The 14,662-nt window shown below is 36.1% G+C and overlaps 1 pseudogene; it reads right to left on the bottom strand.

The window, feature by feature from the left end:
* Positions 1–1,475: 1,475 nt before the first annotated feature.
* The window catches only part of LOC137651361 (nephrin-like), a 77,167-nt pseudogene continuing 63,980 nt past the window's right edge, over positions 1,476–14,662 (bottom strand).

Below are 14,662 nucleotides of genomic sequence, written 5' to 3'. Positions count from 1 at the left end.
ATAATCCTCATCAATCAAATATAATCTATCCACTGATAGTGAGAAAGTCAATAGATAATATAGTATATTCTGATATATGCTCATTGAAAATGATGGACATGTGGCATTGATCCACTAAATAACAGTATTGTTTGTTTGACATTAAAATGCGTATGAACGATGTCGTATTTATATTTTTGTTACAAATTTCAATTCGAAATATATTTAGATAACTTTTTTCTGCAAATAAAAAGGCAGTAATATATCCCTAACTTCCAGTTCGGCTTATGTATAGAAAAATTTCCAGTATTCAAGTCCTTCTTACTGTAATAGTGAACTAATTACATAATTCACCAGAAAACAGATAGGGAAGTAAGGGTTATGACGGAGTTATAATGATGAACGAAGAGAGAGACAGAGAGACAATGGGGCAGAAAATTACAATTGAATTTCCCTTGGATATTAGAAAATTAATTTGAGAGATTTCTCGACCTTAGATAGTTGGCAATACTTTTTTTTTGTAAACTGGACAAAGTTCTAAATTCTCACAACATATGGTCAATTGCATTATTCGTTAGGGTCTTTATTCAGGCTTCAGGAAAACTAAAAACAAAAGAAAGTATTTTGCACATCTTGAAACTATTTCCAGAAATCGAGTCACTCGGTAGGTGAACACAACTAAATTTAATCAGTTTAATGGATATCTGGGCGAATATAATAAAATTTTTGCCTTCTGTGGAATTTGAAAAATTTTATCTCGATTTACGATTTATAAAAAAAAAGTCGTATCGTCATTTCAAAAACCTTGTAAAATTAAGACTCAACAAGTTAACTTAGAATACTGTTGCTGAGAAAGTTATCCAGAAGCTTAATGTTGGTCCCGATCTCTGAAAATGTAATACAAATATACAAAAGTTCCTTTGGCACGGTACGTATTTACAAAAAGAAATGAATATGTACAAAAGCAAATGATACTAAGATGTCTATTATCTAATGGTCTATGACATCATGCGAAACAAGCTTATCAAAGATGAAAATGCAATGATGTATCGTGATTCTTTTTTTTTTTTTTCATGCTTCAACCTACCATGAACATTGCACGATAGAACACCTGTATGTGGAATCGAGGGTTTTACTGTATATATATATATATATATATATACACACTGTATATTTACATGTATATATGTATATATGTATATATATGTGTATATATATATATATATATATATGTATGTATATATGAATATATACATATAATTTATATATATATAAATTGTATATATATACATACTGTATATATATGTATATATATATATATATAATATATACATATATATATATATATATATATATTTATATACATACATATATATATATATATACATATATATATATATATATATATATTTATATACATATATATACATAATTATATATATATATATAATATATATACATATGTATATATATATATATATATGTATATTCTCGATTTTAAAAGTTGGCAAGCATATTCAATATATATTTTTGTATCATTGTTTTCAATATCATGACTTAACACAGAATATTTTTTATAGAACAAGTTCCACGATAAAAGGTTTCTGGGGACCATTTTACAATTTGAAGACCACTAATTAGGATGAAGAACGTGAACTTCATGCCCCACTATATCCATGGGACTGTCATTAATATCAATATCAGGGGAATAACAAATTACAACGACTATCGTATGGGCATGGGTATTAAGGGGCGTAGGGGGGGTACTGTTCTTAAGAGAAATGTCCCTAAAAAGTTTAATATTTAGGATTATCTATTTCTGGCTACAAGGCACTTCCATGTCAGCCTGGATCAGCGACACTTTAGTTCTTCTTCTTCAAGTCCTTCAACTTGTGGAACTCGAAAAGGTGGGGAATATCTCCTGGAGGAGTTGTCGTTCCTTCGGCTATCCCCAAGAGAATTCACATGTTAAATAAGTCTTTCATGAACAAACAGGCAACGACATCACACTGACAGTGTCACGAAAACAACACAATCATTGATCACATTTATGCGAAGGAGTCAATCTCTTCTCTTTGGAAACGTCGTATGCCTGATATGAATATCTTACACATCACACTATTGAGCAGTACTTTGGCTATTTGCAAATTTATTAGGTCCTCAACTGTAGACATTTATAGCTTTCCTGAGCCCTTCATATAAAAGTGATTAAAAAAGAAAACACCACTGAGAATTTGACCTGATATGTGGCAGTACTCCAAAAAAACAAAGTATTAAAAAATTACAAAAGGAACCGTTCACTTTTTTGTTCTATATCGTTTTGTTTTTAAGATTTACACTTATGGATATTGAAAGAGATATTTCCTTATCACTCATTGTAGCTTATTTTTCTCTTTTACGACACGTGACAGCTGAATTCAAGAAGCATTCCTCCATTTTCAGCTGGAAACTGGAATGTTAAGCATACTTCCAGACGCATTCGACATTCCAGAGCCATTCGACTTTCAATCTTCATCACTAGTAACCTTTGGTTTGCATCTAGGATGTCCAAACACAGCTACAATCAGTGCACAGAATTCCCCTTCGGGAGTCAGTTGATGTCCTCAATCGTGAAGGATAATCATTTTGTCTTACTACTAATAAATCACAATATTTTTCCAGCGTTCTCTCTGGAAAGGAAAAATCCCCTCTCTGACAGTCTCCACTTTTGCGTTCTTCGGGTTGAAGAAGCATAATCACTTTTACAATCAGCTTTTTAAAAGCAGTATTGATTCGAAGCTCTCGGCAACCCAGAGTAACACGCCTTCAGCTCTCCACTCCTGGGACGTAAATGGTTCACGTTTTAAAACGAATCACGTAAGGTGGATTTTACAGTCAAATAGTCTGAGAAACGCAATCTATCCCTTATCATTAGGCATGTAACTAACAGGCATGAGTGCTGTAAAAAATAAAGATGATAATGGACCAATCTTTCTTTTTTTTAATCTTTGGATAAGTTTTAGTTGTCTTTAACAAGTCAAAATACAGTAAGAGATCACAATATTCTTTTCTTCCTTCAAGCGAAGAAAGATCTTTCACACTAAGTGACCTCGATGTTCGAGTGGGACTCCAGAGGGTGGGCTGACTTGGATCGGAGGCGAAGGTCGTGAGCATGGGCGTGTGAGGTGGGTGGGTGCGAGTCGGAGACTGAGGCTTGTTGGGGTACTTTCCGACCAGGCCTCCTGGAGCCGAGGTCTGAGCAGGACTCCCCGCCACGGGGATGTTCATAGACCCGTTACGGATGTAGTCCTTGGGGAAGTGGAGCTTCGAAGGGGGATTGCGCCTGAGGGAGTCCGTGTTTTGGTTGTGGGCGTGGGTGTGGGTGGTGAGAGAAGTGGAGTGGTTTGTGGGTTGGTAGGTGTTATAGCGATGGGTCTGGAGGGAGTAGTGGCCCGCCCTCAGCATTCGTTATGTTGTAATGATCAGTTGTGTTATTTCGTCTACCCAGTGTTCCGTAACCACTGGCTCGATCTGGAAGAAAAGGAGGTTGTTATTTTGTGTAGTCTAAAGTGGAACTTACACGAACAAGAATTTTGATGTCAAAGTTTCGTCACCTCAGTATTGAGAAGGAAAACTTTAATACTCACCTTAAAGGGTCAAAGAAAAGGAGGTTGTTATTTTGTGTAGTCTAAAGGGGAACTTACACGATCAAGAATTTTGATGTCAAAGTTTCGTCACGTCAATATTGAGAAGAAAAAATACAATACTGACCTTGGATGGTCAAAGTCTTTTGGGCAATATTATTCATAGATACTCATTACCAATATTATAAAACAAGTCAAATATAGAATAATCTTCAACATACAAAACTGATCGAGTCATTTCATGAAATTAACTTCAAAAGTTCAAATTTGCAGCGAATATTTTTATGTTGAAGAGGCTGACATAAGTCTCTTTTTATAGCTTATTCATGAAAGATCTTTTTTAGTATTGTTACGGTTCCTGATATATTTTATTTCAATTTTTCATCACTTCTCTTGTAGTCTATTTATTTCCGTATTTCCTTTCCTCACTGGGCTATTTTTCCTTATTGGAGCCCCGTTTTTCCAACTAGGGATGTATCTTAGCTAGTAGTAGTAGCAATAATAATAATAATAATAATAATAATAATAATAATACTTAGTTAGTTAGTAGTAGTAGTAATAATAATAATAATAATAATAATAATAATAATAATAATACTTAGTTAGTTAGTAGTAGTAATAATAATAATAATAATAATAATAGTAATTGAAATTTTCGAAGAAAATTTACTAAAAAGAAAAATAAAAAAGTACAATGAAGTAATTAAAATCCCCGGGTGACTGACACTCACCTAACGCTGCATTATACTGGTTCCTCCTGATGTCATCATATCCATCATCTATGTTGAGGTCATTGTGAGAGGGAGGGGGAGGTAGGATATGGGGAGGGGGCCTGGTGGCGTATTGGGGAGGGGGTTCCAGCTGTTCTATGAGGTAAGTGCTGGCTGCTGTCACTCTGGCAGCTTCGGCCTCGTATTCGTCTGCTGAGTCCTGTAAATGATAATAATAATAATAATAATAATAATAATAATAATAATAATAATAATCACCTGGCTATATATATATATGTATATATATATATATATATATATATATTTAAATATGTATATTTATATACAGTATATATATGTATATATATGCATATATATATATATATATATATTATATATATATATATATATATGTGTGTGTGTATTATATATAATGTATATATACAGCATATATATATATATATATATATCTTATATATATAAATTATACATATATATATGTATATATATATATATATATATATGTTTATGTATATATATATATATATATATATTATATATATATATATATATATAGTATGTATATATGAGGAGATAAGAGTAAACAACATGAATGAACTAATGACATCATAAGGAGATAAGAGTAAGCGACGTGAATAAAATAATGACGTCATGAGGAAATAAGAGTAAACAACATGAATGAACTAATGACGTCATGAGGAAATAAGAGCAAACAACATGAATGAACTAATGACGTCATAGGAGATAAGAGTAAACAACATGAATGAACTAATGACGTCATAAGGAGATAAGAGTAGAAAACATGAATGAACTAATGACGTCATGAGGAGATAATTATAGACAACATTCTAGATGAAAGAGACTACCAAGGGGTGGAGTCAGTGGATGGTGGGGTTGGAATTAATTGGTGTGGGCGTGTTTCCATACCTCATGGGCGTAGCTCTCCCTGGACTTCTCAGAGATAGACGACAGGGTCTCGCCCGTGACAGTGCCAGTGTAGGAGGACGGGGCGTACATCTCGATGGTGGTGCTTTTGCTGGAGCCCTTGTCTGAGGAGGCTGTTGTGAACATTGAGAAAAAAAGAAGAGTTTAAATTTAGGGTTTTTGGGGGTTCTTTTGTTAGTATAATTAGAATCGTGAAATTCTAACTCCAGCTAAAATTCCAAATCTAACTCCAAAACCACTCCAACTCCAACTGCAACTTCAACTCCAACTGTAACTTTAACTTCAATTCCAACTGTAACTCTAATTATAACTGCAACTTTAACTCCAACTGTAACTCTAACTTCAACTCCAACTGTAACTCTAACTATAACTGAAACTTCAACTCCAACTGTAAATCTAACTTCAACTCCAGCTGTAACTCTAACTTCAACTCCAACTGTAACTCTAACTTCAACTCCAACTGTAACTCTAACTACAACTGCAACTTTAGCTCCAACTGTAACTCTAACTTCAACTCCAACTGTAACTCTAACTACAACTGCAACTTTAGCTCCAACTGTAACTCTAACTTCAACTCCAACTGTAACTTTAACTTCAATTCCAACTGTAACTCTAATTATAACTGCAACTTTAACTCCAACTGTAACTCTAACTTCAACTCCAACTGTAACTCTAACTATAACTGCAACTTCAACTCCAACTGTAAATCTAACTTCAACTCCAGCTGTAACTCTAACTTCAACTCCAACTGTAACTCTAACTTCAACTCCAACTGTAACTCTAACTACAACTGCAACTTTAGCTCCAACTGTAACTCTAACTTCAACTCCAACTGTAACTCTAACTTCAACTCCAACTGTAACTCTAATTATAACTGCAACTTTAACTCCAACTGTAACTCTAACTTCAACTCCTACTGTAACTCTAATTATAACTGCAACTTTAACTCCAACTGTAACTCTAACTTCAACTCCAACTGTAACTCTAATTATAACTGCAACTTTAACTCCAACTGTAACTCTAACTATAACTACAACTTCATCTCCAACTGTAACTCTAACTCCAACTGAAAATTCAACTTCCAACTGTAACTTCAACTCCAACTGTAACTCTAACTCCAAACTGAATATTCAATTTCCAACTGTAACTCAAACTCCAACTGCAAATTGAACTTCCAACTGTAACTCCAACTCCAACTGTAACTCAAACTCCAACTGCAAATTGAACTTCCAACTGTAACTCCAACTCCAACTGCAACTACAATTCCAACTGCAACTTCAACTCCAAGTGTAACTTTAACTCCAACTGCAACTTCAACTCCTACTGTAACTGTAACTCCAACTTCAATTTAAACTCCAGCTCCTACTGTAACTCTAACTCTAACACAAACATCATCATCATCATCAGCCGTAACTAGTCCACTGCAGGACAAAGGTTTCAGGCGCATCCCTCCACCCGCATCTGTTTATGGTGTTTTTATGCCAGTTTATTATTCAAATAGATTAATGTATTGTCTATATTCATCGTCTTGTGAATGACATCTTGGAAATTAGATTTAGGATTTTAGTCTTTTTGTGAATATACTTCGGATCTTATAAAATTATTCATATAGTCTATAGTATTTATATTCTTGTCTTAAGAACTATAGCATATTTTACTCAAATGTTCAAAGAAAATTTATATGTTCGATTTCAATTTCATGTAAATTTGATGTAAAATTACCAATTATATGAAAGCATAGGTTACTCTAGTAATATTAAGTAAAACATTTTATCAAAACGATTCTAATCCTAATTTAGTTTAAAGAACATATATAATTTCCCCTTAGTTCCTTTATATAAACACAAGTATGATAAGGGTTATATTACACGTGAGTATACTCAAATCTTCTTAAATCAATAGATATTCATTATAAATCATACTCGAATATAAATAGAATAAATTTGAAAGAACAATCTGCATGTTAGATAAATGCATACTTATGCAATTGCTTATTAGATTGTCTTAATTGAGGAAAACCTAACCTGTGACCTGGATGATTAAGTCATTAGCAGAATTTATGTTTATAAATAAAAGCAACATAATTCATAACTTTTTTTTTTTTTATCTTTCGTAAAAGTAAAGACACAACTGGAATGAGTTACGTCAGGAGTGAATAAATGTATACAAAGCTTACTTGAATGTAAAATCATGTGTGAAAAAAAATGTATTTTAATACAGTGCAAGAAAAATAAGCAAAACATCACAACATATTCAATCCTGACTTTGAAGATTCAATCTACATTTATAAGCAAATAACTGTAGCATACAAAACAAACATTACAAATATAGTTTTAAACTAAAAAACACAACCACTGAATAAAACTTTTTTAGATTCCTTACCTTAAAAACCAGTAACCCAAAAGCACTTAATAATTCATACAAGAAGCATTAATTACTAAAGATACAGGAATTGCCAACTAGAATGTATAAATAAAATAACCACATCCAAGTAGGTTAAGAAGTACTTCTTAATTTACATGAAAAAATTAGCAGATTGGTCTGATAAATACTGTACAAAACATATGCAGACAAAATCAGATGGCTGTACACAAAGTAGAAAAATCAAGTCAGAAAAGGGAATACACAAAGTAAAAAGATTAAGACAGAAAAGACTGTACAGAACATAGAAAGATTTTGTCAGAAAAGACTGTACCGAAAGTAGAAATATTTTGTCAGAAACGAATGTTCAGTTAGCAGAACGATTTAGTCAGAAAAGGCTGTGCAGAAAGTAGAAAAAATTTGTTAAAAAAGACTACAGAAAGTAGAAAAATTTCGTCAGAAAAGACTGTACAGAAAGTAGAGAAATTTAGTCAGAAAAGACTGTACAGAAAGTAGAAAGATTCAGTCAGAAAAGACTGCTTAAAAAGTAGAAAGCTTTAGTCAGAAAAGACTGTACAGAAAATAGACAGATTTAATCAGGAAGGACTGTACAGAAAATAGAAAGATTAGTCTGAAAAGTCTGTACAGAAAGTAGAAAAATTAAGAAAGAAAAGACTAGACAGAGATTGGATAGATTTAGTCAGAAAAGACAGTACAGAGAGTAGAAAGATTTAGTCAGGAAAGACTGTACATAAAGTAGAAAAATTTTGACAGAAAAGATTGTACAGAAAGTAAAAAAAAATTGTCAGAAAAGACTACAGAAAGGTACCTAACATGAAAACGATAGAAAATACAGATCTATGGAATATTTCTCCTGACAGAAATCGATAAATCAGAAAGGCAAATATATCTGTAAATTTTTACATAAAAAAGGCTCATTTTCAAAATACGTCAAAATTTATGAGCTCCAGAAGATTGTTGAATGATGAAGCACAAAATCGTTTAAAAATTAAAACTGCTCATAATTGAGGGGGTGAAATCAGACTAAGTAATCCCAGCACATTGATTCGATCAGGACAACTCAATTTAACCTTTCATTCGGTCAATTATGAAGAAATGGAGGCACTTATACCTTTTACTGTTTTAGCAATGAAAATATTTTTACTTACTGCTATTTGTCTATACATTTATCAACACCCAAAATATCTTATTGAATCTTGCAATATTTTTTAATGAGAACGAGCTAAACTATTATAAACCATAGCATTTTAAGATCCCATTGAATTATGAAAACAAAAATGAAGGTAACTTTTTTTTTTCAATTATTTTAGCAAAGAATAAATTTGAATTATTTTTATTTATCAACACTCAAAGTAGATTATTGAATCTTGCAGTATCTTTTTTTTATTTTATTTTATTTTATTTTTTTAGAACAAGCTAGTCGATCATAAATCATAGCATTTTAAGATCCCATTGAAATATGAAAACAAAACTGAAGTTGATTTTTTTTTTTAAATATTTTAACAATGAATATATTTTAACATTTCTATGTCTTTATACATTTATCAACACCCAAAATGTCTTATTTAATATTGCCTATTTTTCTTCTTTTGAGAAAGAATCAGCATTTTATAGAAATTAATTATGAAAAAATTAAGATTATTTTTTTTTTTTATCATTTTAGCAATAAATATATTTTGACATTTATTATTCCTTTATATATTTATCAACACCCAAAATATCTCATTGAATCTTGCCTTTTTTTTCTTTTTTGAGACGAGATAATCAATCATAAATCATAGCTTTTTATGATGTCATTGAATTACGAAAAAAAAAAGATAAAAAAAGATAAATATTTTTTTTTTTTTAATATTTCAGAGTTCATTTGATTGCCATCACCAATGGGAGCGAATGATCATTTCAAGTTAATTAGAAATGCCAAACTCATTACAGCCATTTCCTCACTCAGAAAAAAAAAAAAATTGCCCACATAAGCGAAAATAATTATCATGAAAAAACCTTCTTGGAATGATTTTTATCCGAACGGCTAAAATGGGGGGGAAAACTAATGGAATTAAAATAAGAGATAAAAAGAATTAAAAGTACAGAGAGAGAGAGAGAGAGAGAGAGAGAGAGAGACCAAACGTCTAGGAGCTCAACTATAATACTTGAGAGAGAGAGAGAGAGAGATGAGAGAGAGAGAGAGAGATTTAGCCACCAAACTTCTAGGAGCTCAACTATAAAACTTGAGAGAAAGAGAGAGAGGAGAGAGAGAGAGAGAGAGAGAGAGAGAGAGAGACCAAACTTCTAGGAGCTCAACTATAAAACTTGAGAGAGAGAGAGAGAGAGAGAGAGAGAGAGAGAGAGAGACCAAACTTCTAGGAGCTTCACTATAAAACTGAGAGAGAGAGAGAGAGAGAGAGAGAGAGAGAGAGACCAAACTTCTAGGAGCTTCACTATAAAACTTGAGAGAGAGAGAGAGAGAGAGGAGAAGAGAGAGAGAGAGAGAGATTTAACCATCAAATTTCCAGGGTTTCAACCATCAGAGAGAGAGAGAGAGAGAGGAGAGAGAGAGAGAGATTTAACCATCAAATTTCCAGGGTTTCAACCATCAGAGAGAGAGAGAGAGAGAGAGAGAGAGAGAGAGAGAGGTTAACCATCAAACTTCCAGGGGTTCAACCATCAGAGAGAGAGAGAGAGACGAGAGAGAGATTCCCCGCATCAAACTCTCACACGGAAAAAGCAAGATAAATAATCCCACTAAAATAGATATTGCACGTGCTATACATAGCCATAACGAAGCAATAGAAACCTTGAAAGGCCCCATTATCTTAAGCAAAACTCTTACCATTATTCCTCTCGAATGGCCAGTCATAATGAACGTTTATGAGACATATACTACACTGCAACGTTTTCCTGTGCTGGAGTCTTACCGCTCATCTTTAAGCAGGGCTAGGAAGGAAGGCCGTGTCAGAGGCCAGGATTATATGGCATTACTGTAGTACTACAAGCGAGGAGACTCGTCATCGGTGTTTGCCTTCACCGCAGTGAAGAGTTAGAGAGAGAGAGAGAGAGAGAGAGAGAGAGAGACATAGTCATCAAACCTCCAAGGGTTCACCCATGAAACTTGAGATAAAGACGTTTAACTATCAAACTTTAGAGAGAGAGGAGAGAGAGAGAGAGAGAGAGAGAGAGAGGGGTGTCATAGACTTGAAAGATAGAGACAGGCTCAACTATCAAACCTAAGAGAAAAAAGGTTTAACCAACGAACTTTAAAGGAACAGAGAGAGAGAGAGAGAGAGAGAGAGAGAGAGAGAGAGAGATGGGTGGGTTTAACCATCAAACCTCTATGGGTCCAATCATAAACTTGAGAGAGACAGAATTTTAGCCACCAAACTTCTAGGGGGTTCAACTCTCTAGCTTAAGAGAAAGAAAGAGATCTAACCATAATACTTGAGAGAGAGAGAGAGAGAGAGAGAGAGAGAGAGAGAGAGAGAGTGGGGAAGGGGATGGTTTAACCATCAAACCTCTAGGGGTTCAACCATAAACTTGAGGGACAGAAAAGTTTAGCTGCTAGACTTCTAGGGGTTCAACTCTCAAAATCGAGAAAAAAAAAGATTTAAACATCATACTTTAGAGAGAGAGAGAGAGAGAGAGAGAGAGAGAGAGAGAGAGAGAGAGAGAGAGAGGATTTGCACCTGGTTTGAAAAGCCACCATCACCTGGGTTCCATAAAACGGGCCAAAATCTACCCATTTCCCATCACCTTCACTCAGCAACTCAGCTCCTGAAGTGCAGGACAATGCCTTCTACTTTTCCCACTCAACTCTCGTCTTACCGTGACTGCCCTTTCGGCGACGCCGTCGGCGTAGCACGCAGGCCACGAGGATCACGTTCACGAGCACCAGCAGCCCTCCTACAGTTGACACAGAGAGCGTCACCACCCTTGGCAGGTCGGCCTTTTCGGCCAGGACTCTGGAGATGGCGCGCTCGACCTCGGTTAGGGGCGGAGAACCTAAACATACATAAACATGCTACCTCAGGAGGGCGGAGACTATTGGTTAAGGAGTAGGATGACGAGGAAGAGAAGGACCTTTTCTTCTTCCTGCTCTTCTTCTTCCTCGCCTCCTTTGGACCGTTAGGTCGTGACCCACCTGTCAAGCGTTTGCGGGCTCGCTTCTTGATGAAGCAAGCCACCAGCGCCACGTTGAGGACCAGGAGCGCCGCGCCCACCAGAGTGATGATAATGACTATCAGTCCGGAGACGCGCGTCCCTGGAGTCGTCGGTCCCGTAGGGGGCGTGTCTGTAGGCGGGGGCTGTACCTGTAGGAGGGTTGTTAATATTACTAATACTACACCACCACCAAGAGCTGCGTATTGCCTTAACTACGTTTAGGTATTGCCATAGCCAAGAGTAATTCCCGTAGTGTTCTGTGAAAGCAATTTCAGATTTGATGAGAATCATTTGTCAAAGGGTAAAGATTAGCCAAGCAAAATTCCCTGCAAATTGCTGGTAAAATTATGGATATTAGTATATCTACATTAAAAAATATCTAATAATTTATCCCCAAAGCCAAGCAAAAATTTCCTGAATATGGCTAGTAAAATTAACCAAAATTTAGATATCTACATAAGAAATAATAACTTATCCCCAAGCCAAGCAAAAATTCCCTAAATAGGGCTAGTTAAAATTAACAAAATTAGTATAATTACATAAGAAATTAAAAATTTGTCACCAAGCCAAGGAAAAATTCCCTGCAAATTGCTATTGAAATAAAGGAATTTTTTATATCTACGTTAAAGAGAGAAGCCAACTTTTCGTAAGGTTACTTAAACATGGGGAAAATAATATAAATATCGGGAAATCTCCCAGACATGCACAGAAGAGAGGCAGGAATCAACCCACGAAAAGCCATTTCTAAGATTATGATTACCCAAAGCTCATGCATATAATTGTTATTATGAAGTATTGCAATCCAAACTGTTATTGTTGTTATGGAAGAGAATTACAGAAATTGTACAGAAATTGTTCTTGTTAAGAGAAGCTTGGAGATATATAACTTATTCTCCATTTCAGTTGTTATTCTTTTGAGTGGGGATATCTTTAATTGGGTGTGAATGGATTTGTTTATCGCCATGAACAGCAATGCTGTACTAGTCCACCTAGACTAGGTTGGTTTGCCGTGAGTGACCAGTCTCGCACACTCTCACCAATCTGTAGTGTCTAGTATGGGGATGCATCCATACGTAGCCCAACCATACTAGGTTGGTTTGGCTGTGAGTGATCAATCTTGCACCATAACTAATCTACAGTGTCCAGCGTGGTTATGCAATCCATACGTTAGCCCAACCATACTAGGTTGGTTTGCTGTGAGCGATAGGTCTCGCACTCTCACCAATCTGTAGTGTCTTGTATGGGGATGCATCAATACGTAACCCAACCATACTAGGTTGGTTTGCTGTAAGCGATCAGCATCGCATCCTAACTAATCTACAGTGTTCAACGTGGCTGTGCATCCGTACGTAGCCCCAACCATACTAGGTTGGTTTTGCTGTGAGCGATCAGTCTTGCACCCTAACTAATCTACAATGTCCAGCGTGGCTATGCATCCGTACGTAGCCCACCCATACTAGGTTGGTTTGCCGTGACCAGCTCTCGCACTCTCACCAATCTGTAGTGTCTAGTATGGGGATGCATCCGTACGTAGCCCACCCATACTAGGTTGGTTTGCTGTAAGCAATCAGTCTTGCACCATAACTAATCTACAGTGTCCAGCGTGGCTATGCATCCATACGAAGCCCAACCATACTAGGTTGGTTTGCTGTAAGGGATCAGTCTCGCACCCTAACTAATCTACAGTGCCCAGCTTGGCTATGCATCCGTACTTAGCCCACCCATACTAGGTTGGTTTGCTGTGAGCGATAGGTCTCGTACCAGGATGTATTTGTTGTTGTTGTTACTTACGAAGAGGAAAGTAGAAAAATTATAAAATTTTTCACTATACCAATCTTACTAATCTCTGTTTATGCAACTCCCTTTAATGAATTTCAGTTTTTTTTTTAAATCCATCTGGCAAAATCCAAACTGATTTTTTATTTTAGATTACTATTGAAAATGATATCTAATCAAAACCCAAGCTGAATTAGAGCCAGATCCAAACCCCATCTTAAATTATAATGTCTCATCATCCTCGACCTTCTCCTCCTCCTCCTCTCTTCTTCTCCTCCTTTTCCTCTTCCTCCTCCTCCTCTCTTCTTCTCCTCCTTTTCCTCTCCTCCTCCTCCTCCTCTCTTCTTCTCCTCCTCCTCCTCTTCCTTTTTCTCCTCCTCCTCTTCCTTTTCCTCCTCCTCCTCTATCTCCTCCTCCCCTTCCTCCTCCTCCTCATCCATCTCCTCCTCCTCATCCATCTGCTCCTCCTCCTCCTACTACTCCACCTCCTCCTCCTCCTCCTCAATCCATCTCCCTCCTCCATCTCTTCCTCCTCCACCTCCTCCTCTTCCTCCTCCTCCTCTTCCTTTTCCTCCTCCTCCTCTTCCTCTATCTCCTCCTCCTCCTCCTTCTCTTCCTCCTCCTCCTCATCCATCTCTCCTCCTCCTCCTCCTACTCCTCCACCTCCTCCTCCTCCTCCTCATCCATCTCCTCCTCCATCTCTTCCTCCTCCTCCTCCACCTCCACCTCCACCTCCCCCTCCACCTCCACCTCCACCTCCTCCTCCTCCCTCACCATCTCCTCTTCCTCCTCCTCCTCCTTCTATCATGCCGAGTGAACAATAGACGGCATTTATCATGTCTTAGGAACAATGTAAGGATATTCACGTATCCACCCTTCATTACAGATGTTGACAAAGGACCCGGTAGTATATCCTACGATTCACGAGATCCTTTCGCTTGCTTGGTTCTTAGTGGCGGTGGAGGTTACGAGTGTGGGTTTTACTTTTGTACACACACACACACACACACACACACACACACATATATATATATATATATATATATGTGTGTGTGTGTGTGTGTGTGTATATAT

This window comes from Palaemon carinicauda, chromosome 12 (genome assembly GCF_036898095.1).
Source record: "Palaemon carinicauda isolate YSFRI2023 chromosome 12, ASM3689809v2, whole genome shotgun sequence".
NCBI classification, from domain to species: domain Eukaryota; kingdom Metazoa; phylum Arthropoda; class Malacostraca; order Decapoda; family Palaemonidae; genus Palaemon; species Palaemon carinicauda.
The sequence above is the reverse complement of the archived record's forward strand: the minus strand, read 5'-3'. Positions and strand labels throughout refer to the sequence as shown.